The 20,084-nt window shown below is 44.0% G+C and overlaps 1 protein-coding gene across 4 annotated transcripts in view; it reads left to right on the top strand.

Moving 5' to 3' along the window:
- Window positions 1-3,173: 3,173 nt before the first annotated feature.
- Window positions 3,174-20,084, top strand: part of Csgalnact1 (chondroitin sulfate N-acetylgalactosaminyltransferase 1) — a 322,039-nt gene continuing 305,128 nt past the window's right edge. For 2 of the 4 annotated variants that reach the window (XM_057752646.1, XM_057752651.1), the window contains exon 1: window positions 3,174-3,305. The gene's annotated coding sequence lies outside the window, so the exon portion shown is untranslated. The remainder of the gene's footprint in view (window positions 3,306-20,084) is intronic. The other 2 variants (XM_057752647.1, XM_057752648.1) reach the window with 1 other exon arrangement.

Raw genomic sequence — 20,084 nt, forward strand, 5'->3', positions numbered from 1 at the left:
TTAGGTTTCGATCCTAATACATGAACTGGCTTTGTGGGTGCTTAGCCTGTTTAGACGCTCACCTTCCTGGACATAGATAGAAGACCTTCGTCTTCCCGCAGGGCAGAGAATTTGGACTGCTCTCCAGTATCGAGAGGGAGGGGGAATGGTGTGGGGGAAGGAGAAGAAGAGTGGGGATAGGGGGAGGGGACTGGGGGGAGGGGGCAATATTTGGGAGGAGGGGAGGGAAATGGGAAACGGGGAACAGGTGGAAATTTTAATTAAAAAAGAATAAAAAAAAATGAAAAAAAAATGAAAAAAAAAAAAAAAGAATCAGATAACCCTGATTAGTGGACCGGAACTGAAAGGGAGAGTCACCACGACTTCCGTGAATCTCTTAGAAAGTAAAGCAATTGCGCCTTAATGGACGAGTTTCACAATGGTCGCTTCAGCTCCTGCATGGCCTGGGTCAGGCTGCTCAAGGAGCCTGGTGAAGCTGAGATACCCGATTAGGATTTTATGAAATATTCCCATCCTTGGCATTTGACAGCTTTTCAGTCTCTAAAACAGGTGACTAGAAAAAAGAAGCTAGGTGTGATGTACGCACCTACACTCTCACACCAGGGGTGCTAAGGCAGGGGCATTACCACAAGTTGGAGGCCACTCTGAGCTACCAGCTGAGGTCCAAGCCAACCCAGACACATGTGTATAATATGCACATTTGTCTTTTTATATATAAAGGCTTTCTCCTTTAAGTCACTCTGTTATTGTGTTTTCACTTATTTCTAAAACTGTCTGTTTTTCCTTATTGCTCCTATGTTGGCAACCTGACATTAATGTCTCTTTATTACGTCCTTCAAACACTATAATTTAATTCAAAATCATGCTTGTGAAAGATATTTAACACTAAAGCCTTTCAGGTACAAACTAAAACTCAAAAACTCAAGTAGTAAAATTTTCCTTTTTTTTTTTTTTTTTTTTTTTAGTAAGTCTTAAAAATTTATTTCAGCCAGGTAAGGTCTATTGTTATAATCCTAGTATGCAGGAGGCCAAAGAGAAGGATATGTTACCAGAGTGGGCCACATATCAGGACTGTCTTTCAAAGAAAAGAAAAGGTTTTGTTTTGTACTTGATGTCTTTTCCTTTTTTCTTCCTTTTATTTTCCTTCTTTCTTTTCTTTTTTCCCCAAGACAGGGTTTCTTTGTGCAGTCTTGTCCTGGAACTAGCTCTATAGACCAGGCTGGCTTCAAACTCCTGAGTGCTGGGATTAAAGGTATGCACCACCTCTGCCTGGATGTTTGTATTTTTTCATCCAATACTGACCTCAGTGGTAAATGTCTGCATTCCCTGCACTCAGGAGCCTGAGGCAGGAGGATCATAGGTTGAAAGTCATCCTTGGCTACTTTGAGTCCTGAAACCCTATCTCTAAATAAAACAAAACTACATTTGGCTTAGTGTCCTGCTCAGTCTTTCTGGTCCTCGGTCCTAGGGTATGGGAACCCATCTTTCTGCTGATTTTTTTGCTTGGTTTTGCATGGGCTGCCTCTCGTGGTGATGGAGACAAAGTGTGGTCTTGACATAACTCTGTAAGAGAAGCTCCTGAGGAGACAATCCACTGTAAATCACTTTCTCTCTTGTTCATCCAGGAAAAGGTACCTTTTCTCAGAGACGTCGTCACTTAGTTTCATAAGTTTCTCAATTCACTTATTTTTCGTATGTATAGACGAGTATAGAAAGATGACTATAGTATTATAGTATTCATATAAAAACCAAGGGATACCAGTCCATTAAACCTGGCTTTGGAATTGGTATATGGCTATGTAGTGGCACCATATACATTGGTGTCTATTGCTGATCTCCAGAGTCAACGTTCAAGTAGAAGTTTGAAAGTAGTAAGTTGAGGTACCTTTATATGTTAGGCACCCATAAAGTAGCTGCAGTCAACCCCAAAACTATCTCCCTCTTTCCTTTATGTAGAGTAATAGAGATTATTATAGCTACAACGTGTCTTCTCCATCTTCCTCATGCTGGTTCGTCCGCAAGGTCTGTGCTCTGAGGCCTACAGGGCATGTCTGTCATGGGCCATAGCAACCCATATCGAGTTCTCTAACCCATTTCCCAAACTGAAGTTTATGCTTTACTTTATTGCATGATTCTGGAGACATCATTGAGAAGAGCAGGCGAAAGAAACCAAAGCTATAACAAACTGTCTATCACTAAAGTTCGCAAGAAGTTGCTTGGCTGCCCACAAGTGACAGAGTGTGAAATTGAAAAACCTCAACACAGCCAGTAACCAACCCATCGTCCAGGTGGTGACTTCCATCGGCAAATGGAAATTGCCTTCTAATTGCCTTTTGAGGCAGCTAGGAGCTAACTTGTGGCCAATAACTTGTGTCCCCATAGGTATGCACATATGCCGTGTTTATCCTCTCCATAACTCGTAGTACTTTGATGCAGTCAGAGAAATTACTGTATGTTTTGTTTATTTGTTAAAGACGGATTCTTCAATTTTCCGCAAATCTCAGCTGAGCTGCTGTGGGGAAGTGGCCGCCAGAGGTCCTTGTAGACATCCCTCAGCCACAGTGGGGCTGAAGGGTTAAAGGAGTTTCTGGTCTTCTGTAAATAAAAGCTTCTTAATGAAGGCATTATCACCACTACACAGGGCAGCAAAAACAGCGACTAGCTTATTAATTCTCTTAAGTACAATTTACAAAGTTTTGGATGCAAGCCGTCTTTGGATTGAGGACAGCCCTAGCAGAGCAAATGACACAGGGGGACCAATGGGGAAATGGGTGGGGGGAGCCGGGCTAACTTGTAGGACAGACACTGAGCCACCTCTCCCTTGGGGCGCAGCCTCCAGCAGTGTCGTAGGGCCTTTCACCAACTTCTCTGGATGTCGGCGATCAGTCATTCTTGAACACTCCGTGGTGCAGAAGACCCTGCTCTCCAGGCATGGTGTCTGCAGTGACCGTCTCTCAATCAGGGTGCCCTGCTTTGCTCAGAAGCCGGACGCACTGCAGAAGGGCCCTGGTGGAATCTGGTGGCTGCAGCCAGGCGCGACCCCAGCCCCTACGCCCACGCTGCCTCCACTACACGGGCTCCGGGGCTCCCACCCCGAGGCGTGCTCTGTGCTTGGCTGCTGTTCAGCCGGCGCTGTCCCTCCACTTCCCCCCTCCCACCCCCGCCCCCTATCCCTGGAGACTCGGTGGCTGCCGGAGCTGGAGGTGGAGCCGAGCCCTCTGCCGACTGGCAGGAGGGAAAGTTCGGCAGAGGCGGGAGCAGCGCAGCTGAGGGACCCCGCCCGGCTGTCAGCAGTACTGCCAGGGGTAAGTAGGGGTCCCTTACCCGGAGTGCAAGGCCGGGCGTGGCCGGCTGCGTGCGGGTGTGTTGCTGCTACTCGCCTGCCCGCTCAGCCCAGCGCCTCTGCCCCCTCGGGGTTGGCTCTCTGTCAGCCCTAAAGGACGACCCCATGGCTGGTCTCCTGTGATCATGTTATCCTAGGGCCGAGGACTCCGCGATCACTGCCGCTGTGGATAGTGCTCGGTGCGTGGCGGGCTCGGTGCCTCTACAAGGACCGCGAGTGCGGCTCCTAGCGAGGGTCTCCAGTGCCGCACCCCGTGGCTAGCGCGGCTTCCCCAGCGCTTTCTGAGTCCCGAGCTACTGGCTAACTATACAGAACCCCTTTTCAAAGTAGCTTTGGCACGCGTTGGCGCCTCTAGTTTGCTGTTCCCGGATTATTTTTTGCTGTGATGGAGAGGGTGACCCGTGGGCAGCAAGCTTTCCTGCACTGTACCCGAGGGTCTCCACTATCTGAGTGTTACCCAGTACAACCGTGTGCGCCAGGGGTGCAGAGAAGCTCTCCTAGGACATGGTCTTGGGGTGCAGTGGGGCATTCTGAAAGCTGGAGGAAAAGGAAAGCTGTGCTGGGCGAAGGCAAAGTTGTTTGTTTCCGCCACACTTCCTGCACCTGTACCCCTGTCGTCAGTGATTTTGAAGTTATAGAGGAAAACACATTAACAGTGCTGTACATGGCCAGACAATGAGCCTCGGTGGATGCTAAAAATGAAACAGTAATGAATAATAGGATGGCTGTATTTTGCAAACTCCATTTTTATTCTGATTACAACGTCTTGGCACAGTTGTCACTTAAATGTCATTAAAGATAACTAACTACAGTCCCGTTTATAAGGAATTTAAGTGTCTAGTAAATCCTCATAATTCTACGGGGTTTCTTGGATTGTGTTAACACTTTTCATGTAAGAGAGTCCCAATTATTGTGAGCTGTGAGCATTAATAAACTCTGGGGTTTGGCCACATGGAAAAGAGTCTTTCAAACGTGAAAATAGCATAAAGACAGAGGGTAACTGGTGCCCTTGGCATAAAAGGTCACCGGAGCAACCAGAAGAATGATTACTCCTATAGAGGGATCATGCGTTGAGCTTCCAGGAAGTGCCAATTCTGGGAAAATGTGAGATGGGCCATATCCAGTATAGAAACTTAATAAATGTATAACCATTTCTTCCATATTGAGCTACCTATTGGGTGTGTCCAACCTGCAGCTTATGGAGGGCAATAGGGTGAATAACAGCTGTTAATGCAGCCCAAGACAAAATCATGAATTTATTTAAAACGCTAAGGTTTTTTTTTTTTTTTTTTTTTTTTTTTTTTGTATGTGTGTGTGATTAAGTTTTTCAGTGTGGTGCAATTGTCAAGCTTGGATTTTGCAGATTAGGACACACCTGCTGCCACTACAAATCAAGCAATCCCCCCGCCCCTCCCCCAGACATTGTTTATTTTTGTTGCCCTGGCTGTCCTGGAACTCACTCTGTAGACCAGGCTAGCCTAGACATCACATCTGTCTGCCTCTGCGTGGCAAGTGTTCAAATTACAGACATGCAAACACCAAATCATGATCAGGCAATACCACTTTAATTCTCTCGATATTTCTGTCTCAGATCTCATATGTCTAGTTGTAAAGCATATTAGTGAGCTTCAAAGAAAATACCCAATTTTTGATTCATCTGAAGCATTTATCTAATTATTCTTTATCAATAAAAAAAATCAGGAGTCAGATATTAGGTTAAGAGCCTGGAAGACCAGAGAAGCAGTGGGGCAGCCACCTGTGATGGCCTCTCATCTCTTCCGTTCCTCTATCTCTTTCATTCTTTTATCCAAAAAGGCCAAGAGCCTCTCTGAGCCCCACCTTACTGTCTCAGTCCTCCAAGACCTCTATGGTCAATTTTGGTCGGCTAGTGGTTAGCTCTGCCCTCTGTCTCAAAACAAACTTTTTTGTCAGAATGCAATCAAAACACCACACAACGCTCACCCGTTTATATGACTGTGAGATTGTGCTTTGCCAGTCCAGAAAGCTGTCATCCAAGAGGCTTGTCCTGCTTTTTAATCACCCTGGGCAAGTCACTTGCTCTTTCCAATACCAGAATTTTAATGTGCAAAATGGTTGCAATACTCCTCACGTGATAGAGATACTTGGTGAATTAAATAACGTTCCTTTAGAAGTGCTCAGAACACAGTAGACCCTTTCCTGAATGCTATCTCTTGTCTTTCTTAAATACTTTTAGATATGTTTTAGCTCTTAAAGTCTTTAAAATTTGTAATTCTTGATGCGATCTTTTCCCACCTGTCCACCCATACATCCATAAGGCTGTTGCTCACTGAAGGTCACTGGATGTTTCCCTACTTGTCCATTTGAACCGAGCAGTTGCCACTGTGGAGGATGCTGGTAGGCACCGCTTCAGGGATTTTTTTTTTTTTTTAAATTGAGAATCCAGTCTTCCTGTTTTCCAGTTCTGTGCTGGATGATGATATCATACTGAAAAGCAGAAACAGTACGCTGTGCATGGCTGCTCTTTCTCCTGCTTCCCTTGTCCCATCCCACTCCACACTGGCAAGTGGTAAGGACTTAAAGGTTTGTTGGCTTGGAATTCACAGTGTAATAAAGTTATTCTTCAGGTCACATCCGTCCTTTTCTATTTCTGATGAAAGGATCTTGGGATTGTAAATTACAGCCCTACCATATATTAAGGCTAACAGAAGTCCTAAAGAGGCTGAGATCAGGTAGACTTTATTACCTATTGATTTTGGCCTCATGATAAAGTGGTTTTATAAAACCTGTAAAAGTCGAGGTCTAGCAGTGCCTTCACCACTAGGGGCCTCCTCTGCACACTGGAACACCCTGCATATCATTTGTTCCCAGTCTTCTGTCCTTTCAGATAGCAGAGAAACCGAGCTTCCTTCACCAGGAAAGAACACATTTGCAAAAACCATTGACAAAGGCCTGAAAATAAATAAAAGCTCTCTTTGATGGATTCAGTGGGGTTTTAAAAATAAGTTTAGAGATGGAAATATTGAACTTTTTACTTTATGTATCATAATATTCAAATATGAAATTTAGAAATTAAATACGTGATTCAGATGTAGAATTTTAATGTTCTTTGTGTGTATCTGTGTGTTTGTATGTGTGTAGGTTCATCTGTTTATGGTGGATTTTTTTTTAATCTTTTAATATACTTAAAATAGCTTTTTCTCCTAAATGGATACTTGTGGCACTATGCATATCTGCTACATATACATTGTGATGTACTGTAATAATATGAATTGCTTCTCAAGGGATTTTATATAGCCAGTTGAAGCCCCTCTTCTCTGCATTTTTTTTTTCCTTTTTGGAGCTGCACTAAATTTCACCCTTAAAATGTTTTGTTGCATTCTACCACATAGCATTAAAGGGTATCTTTCTTTTGTGGAGAAGTTTTGTCTAAAGTAGGGCCTCATTTGTAGCAGGTTGACTTCAGATCTTCAGTGACCCTCCACACATACCCAGCTCTGAGTTTTGGAAAGCTTTTTTTCCTTGTAAATTCTGATTTTAGTGAAGTCATTCAGGCTTAAGGATATTTGTTGAACAGCTTGAAGGTGTGTTTCTTAGACAGAACTCATTATTTGGGAGAAGAAACACTGACAGTCTATGAAAACCAGCAGTATCATCCCCGATAGAACCATAGTATTTGCAAATAAATAAGAATAGTTTCAGGTTTCCAGCGCGCTTTAGTTTATTTTGGGAAGCTAAACAACCCTTATTCTACACAGAAGAGTCAGCTAAGGTAAAGAAATTCAACACACTGAGATTCCAAACCTTCCAAAGGAGTTTCTCTTCTTACTTAAAGAACCATTCTGAATTCAGAAACATTTCAGACATCCAGTTCTGATTTCGGTGTGACTCAAAAACAAGGAAATCTGATTGTTTTTGTTTTTCTATGGAGATCTAGGCTAGCCCATTGCTGAGGAACAAAATAAGAGGACTAACTTTTATCATGAAGGCCACAGATAATTTTTATAACCACCACCCTGCCATTAGGCTGAATTCTTTGGATTGCTTTCAGGGTTCTGGCATATCAAAGCGCTGTGCAGATCCTGTTTGTACAAAGGTATGCTTCGCTAGAACCGGAAGAGATTTTTAACCTCCAGCTAGGGAAGGGCTTGGCACCCCTCAGTCTCTCTTTCCTCTTCCCAAGGCGGAAGTTGAGGCTCAGCCAAAATGACAGGCGTAGGGCTTGCTGCAGAACTGTGATTTAGTTTGGGCAAGAACCCTGAGCTGACAAAGATTATGGATGCCTGCCGGAGGTTCAGAAAACGAATGGTTCTTTATACCTGGGAGTCACTTATAGGGACCTGCGTTCGGGAGGTACCACCTGTATGCCGATGACAGCTGTGAGCTAGGGTTTTTTGAGCCTATCACTTAGCACAGGCTGCACAGATGATTTCTGTTGCTTTTCGGCAATGCAAAAACCAAACATTTGGATATCCTGGGGTCACATCTGCTCCTTTGTTTTATTTTCACACACAGAAGATGTGTGGAGTTGGTGGAGGGGGAAGCAGGAAGCCCAGGAGGTAGGTGTAAGCTGTCTGTCTAATACTGAACTCTGGAACAGCCTTGACTTTTGTATTCCCAAGGCACAGTTTAATTTAGCGATCTTCACCAATGGTTTTGGGAACACCATCTATTCTGTTTCTGAAACAAAAGCCCTGTGGACCCTCAAAAGTGACGTTTCTTGTCTCTCCTTTGTTAGATACTTAATAAAGTGTTCTAAATAAAACAATAGTCTCCTAGTACAGCTGAAACTGACCTTGAACTTCCTAGCCTCCAGAGTGCTGGGATTTCAAGCAAGCTCCACCACACCTAGCTTAGGGACTTGCTACTAAATTGGCCAATACATTTTATTTTATTTTTATTTATTTATTTTTTTTGATTTTTCGAGACAGGGTGGCCAATATATTTTAGTGTTGCTGCTGTTAGCCCGTGAGCTGTCCCCTTAGAACTTAGCTCTGTATTCTTCTTTGATGTGTGATTGACCATCCTGGGCCAGGTTGGTAAGCCTGGTAAACACATAGCTCATTAGAGTTCAGAGCCACTTTCCTTCCTGCTGGGAAGGAAGTGCTGTCTGGAGAAGTGTTGAGAAGAATGCCTTCCAGGTAGTAAGTTGCATATGTGCATATGTATGTATCTCTCCAGGTGTTTTTATAATTATTGCCTGGGTTGCTTTCAGTGTAGATCAAGATCTCTTTAGCCATTGAAATACTCCGATGAAGACTCAGTGAATTTAGTAGTTCTGGATCGCTCGCAAAGTCAGATAGTTCTCTGAAGTTTTCTCACCACATTTCAGTACAAGGTAATTCTTTCCATGCTAAAACTGACCAAGGCGGTGTTAAGTAGGGGACATGAGATGCTCATTTCAGCTTGCACAGCCACTTTGGGGTATGTAGATTATTATTATTTGCACTTTACAGATGAGAGAACTGAGGTTGTGTAAGGTTGGATGATAGAGCTAGGCTTTAATTTACATCTGCCTGGTTTCAGCCCAGAACCTCTGCTTTCCCAGTCCCTCTTCCCTGTCTGTGTGTGTGTGTGTGTATGAAAATGCATGCATTTACCTGTGTGTAGGCTAGGTCAAGCTAAGGTGTTATTTCTTAGGAACCATCCACCACTGACTAGGCTGGGCATTCAGTTGTCTCTGTCTCCCAGCCACTAGGGTTACAAGTCCACATGGCACACCGCTACAGCCTACATGCTCTGTGCATGCTGGGGAGCCTCGGAAGATCCTCATGCTCTTTTATTGACTAAGTAGGCAAGCTTTTTATTGACTAAGCTATTCTTCCAGCTTCTACTGCTTTATTTATTTATTTATTTATTTATTTATTTATTTATTCATTCATTCCCAGCATAAACTCCTTGAATTGGCAATTGGGAAAATGTTTTGGGGTTCTGAGTCCCGAGAAAACTCTAGGACATTGATTTTCATTAGGTTATTGCACTGATATCTATTTCTGGGCAGGATGGAGCAAGATAACAAATGCAGTTTTATCAAAGAGTCTACTTCAGCACATTTTTTTTATATTTTACATCCAGGATTTTTTTTTTCCTAATAGCTCAACATATATTGTGATAAACTTCTCTCTCTCTCTCTTTCTCTCTACTTTCTATTTCTCGTTCTCTCCCTCCTTCTCTTTCTTTTTCTCTTTCTTTCTTTCTTTCTTTCTTTCTTTCTTTCTTTTTTTGTTTTGGTTTTCGAGACAGGGTTTTGTTTTCTCTGTGTAACTCTGGCTCTTCTGGAACCTGTTCTGTAGACCAGGCTGACTTCAAACTCTGAGGTCCAATTGCCTCTGCCTCCCCAGTGCACCACCTCCACTCAGCAGATGGTTAACTTCTTGTCAAGGTGCTTTGCAGGCAAGTTGTAAAAAGAACATATGGATAAAATCAAGCATGCAGGTTGCAGAATGTAAAGGTGTGAACGCTGGAGCCAGCCACTCATGTGTTCACTGGGCAAAGTGCTCATACTTACGTTATGCAAAGGCTTCCCAATAGAAAGTCAAGGACTAAAAAGCAAGGGTGACAATGCAGGAAGAAGGCGTGTTTTATGCCTTGGAGCTTAGCAGTGCTCCGTTTGTCAGCCCAGCTGTATCTCCTCTTGACTGGGGTGTCTGGACCCCTCCCCCATCTCTTAGTTTCCTTGTCTGGTTTTTGCATGCATAATGGGGACAATGCATTTTGGACTTGCTGCAAGAATTAACTGAAATCTCAGATAAAATGCCATGCCACCGCAAATAGCTGGTACCAATGACAGTACCTCCCTACTTTTCCTCCTTAACTAACTCCTCTCATGGTCTCCCAACCTTTTTTCCCATCTTGTCCTGACTGGTCAGGGAAGCATAAAAATAATGATATCTGAAATCCAAAATAGAATGTCATCAACTCTTGACAAATATGTTCCTTTCTGGTTCTCCTTCACGAATCTGGGACAGACTTGGCAATAGCATTAGATGATTTGTGAACTGGCATTGCCCTAGGGTCGCTAGCCCATATTGTCACTTTCTGAGCTGACCAGAAGAGGTTCTAGGAGCCAATGATAGCTTAGTGCCTAGTGCAGATGCCCATGATGTAGAGTAAGGTTGAGGGTAAAGGAGAGGGTATTTAGGGAAATTGAAACAAGTTAGAAATGAGGTTCAAGGCAGGCTAAGCAGAAAATGTTCATGATTTGGGGGTGAGCAAGACTGACTCTTAGCATCTCGTTCCTGAGAGTCCTGGGGTTGACTTGACGATTTGGGCTTACAGAACTTTCACACAGGCTCTTTCCAGAAGCTCACCAGAGAATGGGAGCCCTTCTGCATCCAGCCTGGTGTATTGACGAATAGACATGTCTAACTCCCCAGGCTCCGACTGCAGGGCTTTTCCATGGCGGTGCATCTTCTGCCAGCAAGGAGCTAAATCAAAATTGTTAGCTCTCTGCCAATTCCCACTTGAGATTTCAAGGGTTAGTTGATATCACAGAAGAAATGAGCCTCCTGGGTTTTTTTTTTCTTCCTTTTTTCCATTTGGGGGTTTGGTTAGAGACACCCATGTCTGTTTCACTGTGTGGCAGGGAGCCAGAACCACAGGGGCCTCTGGGTGTGTCTTCTTGGCACAGCCTGTATAGTGGGCTGTGTTGTGGACCAGGGTGGGTTTTACCACGATGTGCCTGGTGGTTTTATGATAATGAGCAGCTTTGTTTGGTGTGCAGAGTAGATGCTGTGTGTGGTGGGGCAGGAATGTGAGTTTTATAGAATCGCTACAGTTCAGAACCGACTCATTCAGCTACAGAGCAGGAGGCCTTGAGTTATTTATTGTGTGGTGGCACATAGGTACAAACCGACCCTTCTGTGACTAGGAAAACAGGACCTGCCCAGGTGTAAACGAAGCTTGAGTCAGGGTTTTTAAAAAAGTAGGGAAAAATAAATGCAGGATAGGGTTGGAGAGCCATTTATTTAAAGTAATTTACTAAAATTTTCAAAATACCATTTTATGGGATTCATAGAGTATATTAAAATGAAAGCTACGAGCCAGCTTTAAAAACACAACAGAGGAAAGGCTTTAAAAAAAAAGAATAGGCCGAGCGGTGGTGGCACACGCCTTTAATCCCAGCACTCGGGAGGCAGAGGCAGGCGGATCTCTATGAGTTCGAGACCAGCCTGGTCTACAAGAGCTAGTTCCAGGACAGGCTCCAAAACCACAGAGAAACCCTGTCTTGAAAAACCAAAAAAAAAAAAAAAAAAAAAAGACGAGGGCTGGAGAGATGGCTCAGAGGTTAAGAGCACTGGCTGCTCTTCCAAAGGTCCTGAGTTCAATTCCCAGCAACCACATGGTGGCTCACAACCATCGGTACTGGGATCTGGAGCCCTCCTTTGGCGTGCAGACATACATCGAGGCAGAATATTGTATACATAATAAATAAATAAATCTTTAAAAAAAAAAAAAAGACGAATAATCCTTAAAGTGAAATCCAAGTTAGCTCCCATGGATTGGGAAAGATTGTTACAGTGAAGCCACATGGAGGCCCGCGACAGTCAGAAAATGAGGGGACAGTGTCTGAAACGAAGAAGCTGTGTCCTTAACACTGTGCTGTGGCTTTGGAAGGTGGAACGCGTTGGCCAAAGCTCCAATCTGCACTGCTTCTTTGTGTGATTTTAGGCAAATCAATTCTTTAGGTTCTAGTTTCTCGTTTACACTATGAATTGGCTATCATGGCTTTCTTGCTGGGGCTTTGCTCAATAGAGAGAAGTAGGGAATGCCTGTTCTGCGAGGCAGGTGCCTCATCCATGGAAGAGAAAAGAGCCATTCTCTTGTTTCATTTTGGAGGAGATTTAGGAGACCAGAAGGAGACTGCTGTGCTTACCCTGGACCTTGAGTCTCTAAATTCTGATCTTGGATAATTTTCTACTTGTCTTCAGTTCTTAGATTGTCATAACCCGATATGTCTTTGGATTCCCATTGGGCATATGCCAGTGTGATAAGTGAAATGAGTCCCAGAAAACCGTACTAGGCCCCAGCATTAGCTATTTCCTTGTTATTATGCAATATACTGTATAAAGCAGACCAAGGAAGGAAGAGGATTTCTTTTGACTCATACTTTGGGAGAAGAGTCCGTCATGGTTGGGAAGATGCAGTGGTGGGCGTACGTGGTGGCTGGTCACCTTACACCTGCAATCAGGGAGCGAAGAGCCATGATGCTGATGCTCAGTTTATTTCTCCTTTTTATCCACTTTGGGACCACAATACCTAGAATGCTACGGGCAACATTCGGGGGTCATTCCTACTAAATTAATTTTTCTGGAACATTCTTACAGATAAACCTAGAGGAATGTTACCTTGGTGGTTGATTCTAAGACCTGTCAAGTTGACAGTCAAGATTGACTATCACAGTACCTTGATGCAGCTTTAGTTTTTGATTGAGGGCAGTGGGCCCAGGGCTTTCTGTTCAACAATGGATTTCTACTGTCTCCTATCGGTCCCCAGACTTGCATGGACATGAGTAACTCAGATTATTCACGATGCCTTTTGGTAACCTGTGTACATAGGTTAGCCTTCGGTAACCTCATGAACCAAATGTAGAATTTCTTTGCTCATTGAGAGCTAGGGCTGCATCTCTCCAACCCCTGCTCATGATTTCAAAATGGTGAACTCTATTGGTGGTCAAGGCTAACAAGAGAGTATTTGTGTTTTTAACTAGGGAGGTGCGGTAGGGAGGTAGGTAAAAGTGGTTTGTAAATCTGATTGCCTGAGGGCATGACAACGTATGTGTTTGACATGGTGCTGGCTGGGCTTGGGCTAAAAAGGGCATGGAGATGTGTTGTCTATACTTGGAGCTAGATGACGGTGCAAACGGCCAGGGACTGTAGCTGTTCTTCATCACCAAAAAACGAAAGGTAGGGCTTGAGTAGAGTGAGCTTAAAGAATTCGACTGTGTTCATTCAGTAACTTCATGCGGATTAGAAATATTTGGAATGGCCACACTGTGCTTTCAAAAGAAAGTTATTTTTCTTCTGGAGGGCTGGCAGAATCCACAATGCAGTATTCTTGAAGCTAGAAGTATTGAGAAGACCATTGGTTAGCAAAACTATACCCAGGGAAAGAACAGTATACCTGAGATCATTGTTTCTTGTCAGTTTGTGGCAGAAGTCTCAGCTCATTGGTGAGAGTCTGCAGGCTATCACTGTGGAATCACAGAAAGCCAGGAAGGACTAAGCTAAGATGACTCAGCTATCCAGTTAGGAACAGACCCGGGTGGTTTGCTTCCGTCATGCTGTTAATGGTGAGAACGCAGCATTATTCAGCATGGTAGCTGTTGAGAGGTAATTCTAGGTGCCGCTATGATAATGCAACAGACAGAGCTAATTGTCTGCCCTCAAGTCTCTCAGAATCTCAGGACAGACTCCTACTGTGTGCTTGGCATTTTGGTGCTGACACAGATGAACAGGAGTTCAGGGAGTGAAGTTCAACAAAGGAGGGGCTTAGTGCTACATAGAATGTCTTCTCTAGGATTGTAAGCACTCAGTATCTGTATCACGAACACAGGGATCTGTTTTCATTTCCTGCCAATTTTGCAACATCAGAAATGGAAATGAGAGGCGGAGGCAACAGCTCAGTTAGCAAAGTGCTGCTTGGTAACCACGAGTTCAGCTCCCAGCATTTATGTAAACCCAAGCATGGGCATTTGTAACTCAGCAATGGGTGATGGACCAGGGAGGCAGGCAGATCTTTGTAATCCAGCAAGTTTTGACAAACTGCTAAACCCCATATTTAGAAATCGAAGGATTCCAGTTTCAGTGAGAGAACTTGTCTTTAAAATAATAATAAGGTGAAGAGAAATAGGGGAAGAAAACCAATATAAACCTTGGGCTTCACAAGGTGCCTATAGTCACCTCTCTCTCTCTCTTTCTCTCTCTCTCTCTCTCTCTCTCTCTTTGTGTGTGCGTGTGTGTGTGCTTTAAATTCTTTAAAATTACCACACCCACCCTTCACACCCTTTCTCTCTTCTATCGCTCTTTCTCTCTAAAATGATTTCAGTTTCACTGGTACAACTTTAGCTAGTTGGTTTAGATGTGAAACCCTTTGTTCTCTGAATTGCAAACCCATGATCATTCTGAAAATAGATTTTATTTCTAAGAATAGTTCTGAGGAGTTGTTTGGGGGTGAAAATGGGACACATAGTTCTTGTGTCACTAAGGTTTGTCAGGGCTTTCATATTGGGTTTTTCAATTAATAACAAGTCTACTTTTCTCCTGAAATACAGAGTGTAGGACGATCAGAGACATCTCCTTTAACCCAAATACTACTGAAACACTTTTTATAGAATTCATGTACCATTGGAAAAACTTTTTCCATTGGTTGGGTCTGATCACTGTGTAGGCAACAACTAGATTTGAACACATCTGCCTGGAGAGATTTGATCTCCAGTTTCCTGTACTTAACACGTGAAAGCATCATCTCTGGGCTGGGGTGTAGCTCGGTTAGCACAGTACTTGCCCAGCATACACGAAGCCCTGAGTTTTGCCCCTGATACAACTAGAGATGCTGTTGCATGTTAGCAGTTCCAGCACTAGGGAGGTATAGGCAAGAGGATCGAGAGTTCAAGGCCAGTGTCAGTTACGGTGAGTTCAAGGTTAACATGGGTTGATGAGACCTTGTCAAAAACCAAAGCAAATTAAACAACTAACCGCGGTATAGGATTGTGAATACTTTATGTCGTCTTTAGATCAGCCTGTAGATTTCTGGGTGGAGGTAGCATAGTACATCCCTCCACCCCACTTTTGATATATTCCAATGACTATGGTACAGTCAGCACACAATGGACACACATGAGGCTCTCAATAAATGTGTACAGGTCAACAAATGCAGCAATTCCATCATCGATAGATAGGGTTAGTAAGAAACCGCATTCACGAATAAGCAAATGACTCTCTAGGACCCTGTATGTGATGTAAAGCTGACTTGGGGAAACGAAACCGAAAACCGTGCTTATAAGTCTTTTATTATTACGTACAGTCTGTAACGATGCCTGTTTTCACCACATCTCTGTTTGCTGTGTGTTTCCTCAAGAGTTACCTATAAGCAAATTATGTATTTGTCAACTTGTGGCAGGCTGGATCTAATACAGTCAAGAAGGCTTCCAACACATTAAGTGCTCTCGAAGGTAATTAAAAAGGAGGGCTAATTACTTAACTGAAGTGGTTGTAAGAGAGATGTTGGACATCTTGACTCTCTGGGACTGTGACATCAGCGAAAGTGGCTTACAAAAGATGGCTTTGCAAAAGAACAAGGACAAATCTCTCTGAATCAAGTTACTTTATTACATGTATGGCGTGGGTGGTTCTGTAGTTGATGGAACATGAACCCTGGACTAAACAATGCCTCGAGTGTCGGTGGGTGAAGCAATTTTAAAGTATGTGGCTGGTGTTCACAGTTGGAGCCTATGAGATTTTATATTTAATGACTGTACCTTTTCCCATGGCCATCTGTCTTTCTCTTTAATAAGCAATACTCCTTATCAGGCCTGATTTGTGTACATTGATTGCACCATTATACTTGTTAAATATTAAAGCATTTTCCCCCGTGTGAAGTCTAATTAGGCAAAGTGTTCAGTGCAAGCCTGGAATTATCATTCAGAATAATAGCTCAGTCATTACCTGTGACACATACCTCAGTCTGCTGAATTGTGAACCTTTTGTTCACCCCTAATGAGAACGCCAGTGCACTGATCTCTCGCTCTCCTTCTTGCTCTCTCGTTCTCTCTCTTTTCAGTCCTCGTGATTGAACCCTGGGCTTTGTGCATGACAGCCCAGCACCACGACACTGAACTATGTCCCCAGGCATCTTTTCATTGGTTACTTTTTTATTTTAATATTTTGTGTGCATGTTTGTGTGTTGGGGTATGCATGTGTAAATTGCAGTTGCATGTGCGTAGGCAGGTATGTGCATGTGCCTGTGGAGACCTAAGGTTGATTTTAGGTGTCTTTTTCAATTGTTTTTCACTTTATAATATGCCGAGACAGAGTCTCTTGCTGAACCTGGAACTCATCATTTTTGGCTACTTTGGCTAGTCCACTTACTCTCGGAATTTCCTATTTCTGCCTCCCCTTAGCCGGGACTACAGACTCCTGCCATATCCACCTGGATTTTTACATGGTTGCTGGGGGTCCTAACTCGAGTCCTCTTCCTAGCATATAAAACGCTTTATCTTCTGGGCTGTCTTCCGGTCAATTAATTAATTGATTGATTAATTAGTTAATTAATTAGGCCTTGAAATTGCTATGTAGCCAAGGATGACACTGAACTCCTGATCTTCCTGCTTTTCCTCTTGACTGCTGGGCTCATAGACGTGTGTCAACACACCTGGCTCTCATTTCTTATTTAAAATTCAGAAAAAAGCCGGGCGATGGTGGCGCACGCCTTTAATCCCAGCACTCGGGAGGCAGAGGCAGGCGGATCTCTGTGAGTTCGAGACCAGCCTGGTCTACAGAGCTAGTTCCAGGACAGGCTCCAAAGCCACAGAGAAACCCTGTCTCGAAAAAACCAAAATAAATAAATAAATAAATAAAAAAAAAATAAATAAAATAAAATTCAGAAAAAATAGCCGTAGTCTTCTGTGAATCTCTGCATATATTCAGGTGCAGACACACGCGTGATATGAGGCTGATTGGTCTGAAGCAGATCGGGCCCAGCTTCTTCCTTGCTCTTCTCTCAGAGAAAAGCTTTTAAGTCACAAGTTTCCTGTAATGTCTGGTTATCAGGCTAATAGCTTCCCTCTCAGTGGTCCCAGTGCATGCTGGGGTTTTTTTTTGAAAGTGCCTGTACGCTGTCACCATTACAAATGACAGCAATATCATGTTCCACTTAGGAATTATGGGAATCAGTGTGCATGTCTCTTTAAAGTGAAATTTTATTTGCAGTTGATTTTGAATGTGGTCAGATAAAAATAAAACTTGGCTCTAAAGTAAAATATGAACACGAATCTCAAAGACTTGACAATTCTGCTTCACTAATGGAGACGTGAAAGCTCAGAGGACATCACACTGAGGTCCTCATGAGTGATGGAGGTAGAAACAGACCCGGAGCCCTGTACACCTGCACTTTCAGCAGGGAGGTTCTTGGCAGAGGATGATGGGAATGATCTTCCCACTTCCCCGGCCCTTTACTCATAGCCTAGGGAGCCTGGAAAGGTTCTGAGGGCAGGATTGCTGCCTAGAGTCAGCTGAAGACAGGGTTTATATCATTTGAATTTCTCAGGATTTACAGAAGAATTTGCATTTTGTATTGCTAATTGGCAGATTGCTGGGAACCGGAACTCAATGATTCATAATCCAAGCGCAGCCTTGGAGAGTCTCAGTGTCCTCCAGCCAGTTAGATGAGCGGCAACAGCTGTCAGGCAGTGATCCCAGAGAGTGCCGGCTGCATCTGGGCAGTATCGGGGCTCAGCTGGGAACTGCGCTTCCCTGACAAAAATCTCAGTGTCTTGCTTGATTTTTGCAGCCTGCAAGCACACTTACTAGTTCTGCATATCTGACCTGAGCTTGAAGAGGATCCAGAGGATGCCTTGACAACACCTTCCAGTTTATACAGTATGATCCAGAAGCAGGCGAGGGCTGAGGTGTAATGTGTCTGGGTTACACCAGATGCCGTTTACCAACCACGAAACTATTCCTTTGCCACTCTGCCTTGCCACCCCGGTGCCATCCTTTTGTCTGTAAAGCAGGAGAAAACAGCAAACACCTATGTTTGAGGAGCTATCTCAATGCTATTGGGGCATAAGTCATTTCATCTTTACAACAACTTGTTCTACATCATCTCCTCTTTTCAGTGAAGAAACTGAGGCCCAAACAAGTGTAACGCCTTTTAAGGTGGAGCCAGCCTTTAAATATTGGCGACGGTTTCTCTTTATCTGCTGTTAGGATCGAGGTGACTGTGAGGATCAGATGGGATGAATGAACCCAACATACTAGCTCTCCTCTTGTTTGTTAGAACAAGGCTGCCATGGATTTCCTGATGAAACCCGTGAGACTGTTGAAGGTAGCATTTTCTTCTCTCATATCCAAGCTGTAAGGAACTGGATCAGAATCTGAGGGTTGCTTTGGCAATTTTAAAATTACCATAGAATCTAGCAGACTGGTGCAGGTCCCTGGAGTTGGGGAGACAAGTGGGACCTGCCCAGGACAGGCACATCTGGGGCTGCCGGTCAAGGTTCCTTGTCTGCTCTCACGGCTCCCTGAGCTTTTTCTGGCAGAGTCTAAGGGTCAAGTGTTAAGTTTGCTTCTCCCTCAGGCAATTAAGCTTATTAGCCATGCTGGCAGCATTTCCTGTGCCCTGGAGCAGAACACACTCAGAAGAGCCCCAGAGCACTCCCGGATGTCTTCACGGACGCTTTTGGCCCTCTTGAACAACTAGTTTTCTATCCGCTTCTTCTATTCTGTTGAGTTCGCAGCCCAATTCACAGAACCCAGTCGTGTTTCCAGGTGATTCTGCTATGGAATTTAGGCATTGTCTTGCATCTGTTATTTTGTTTACTTTAAAATTAATAAATCACAAATCCATGTGTATGTATGTAACATGCTCACTATGCACATTAAGTTACAATAATAAAATCAGCATTCCCAAGCATCCAGAACATTCTCTCTCAAGCCCTGGCTGGGCATGTGCTTCTGGCCACATATTCGTCCTTCCTCTTATTCCTCCATTGCTAGGGCAGCAGATCTCTCCATACTGTAAACTGCTTGTGGGGCTTCCTTCAGCGCTCTACCATAGATATACACCACGTTGTTTCTGAGGCAGGCCACGGAAGTTTAACTAACACCTTAAGAAGACCAGTGTGAAGTTACTAAAATAAGTTGCGAGAAAGGCAGAAATGGAGACTTTTCAGAGCAAAGAGTGGACCCTAGCTTCACAGTCCAGGAGAATCTGTCTTCCATGTTCTGAGGGCATGAAAAGCAGCAAGGTGGGATTTGTACCGGAATTTGTGTGAAGAAGCCTGGGCTGTGAGGCTCTGCTTGTCTGTCTTACTAAAGAAGCTGTTTGAGGAAGCCCTCTGCACACGTGGTGCTGCCCAGACTGCTGCCCCCACAGCAGGCTCTGCTCCCTCCAGGCTAGAAGCCAGAGGTGCTCTGTATGTGGAGAGAAGGAACAGCAGGGAAGTGCATGGGCTTCTGTATGTTCTCTCGCATCTCTCTCTCTCTCTCTCTCTCTCTCTCTCTCTCTCTCTCTCTCTCTCTCTTTGTGTGTGTGTGTGTGTGTGTACGTGCGTGCGTGGTTCCACACTTCCTGGAACCAGACCTGGCCTTGTACAGTGATAGAGAAGGCCTGGAACTATCACCTCTGCCCAGGGGCTCTATGTGAAAAGGGCAGAGAAGTAAATTTCAAGACAGGAGGAGGTGGGATGGTGCAAAGAGAAAAGTCGATTCCCAGGGCTGTAGGTCAGAGGGACTCAGTGAGGGGTCCACCCACCAAAACCCTACAGAAGTACCCACGAGAAAGAGAGAAACTTGGTTTAAATATGCGCTGGTCTAGAGACTGCGAAGGCTTTTGCAGTAGGGAGGAGGATTAAGCCTGCCTTCCTATCGATGCAGGGATAATGTAAAATAGAAATTTATTTCTCTCCTATATATAAGTAGTAACTGAGTAATTCAGGAACAGAGCTTTTTCAAACAGGTCCCAGGAACACACCCATATCCTGCTATGTGTGCAGCACTCGGAAGAAGCAGCTAGAGTTCCAGCAGTCACAACACACTTCAGG

This window comes from Chionomys nivalis, chromosome 20, assembly GCF_950005125.1.
Source record: "Chionomys nivalis chromosome 20, mChiNiv1.1, whole genome shotgun sequence".
Classification (NCBI taxonomy): Eukaryota; Metazoa; Chordata; class Mammalia; order Rodentia; family Cricetidae; genus Chionomys; species Chionomys nivalis.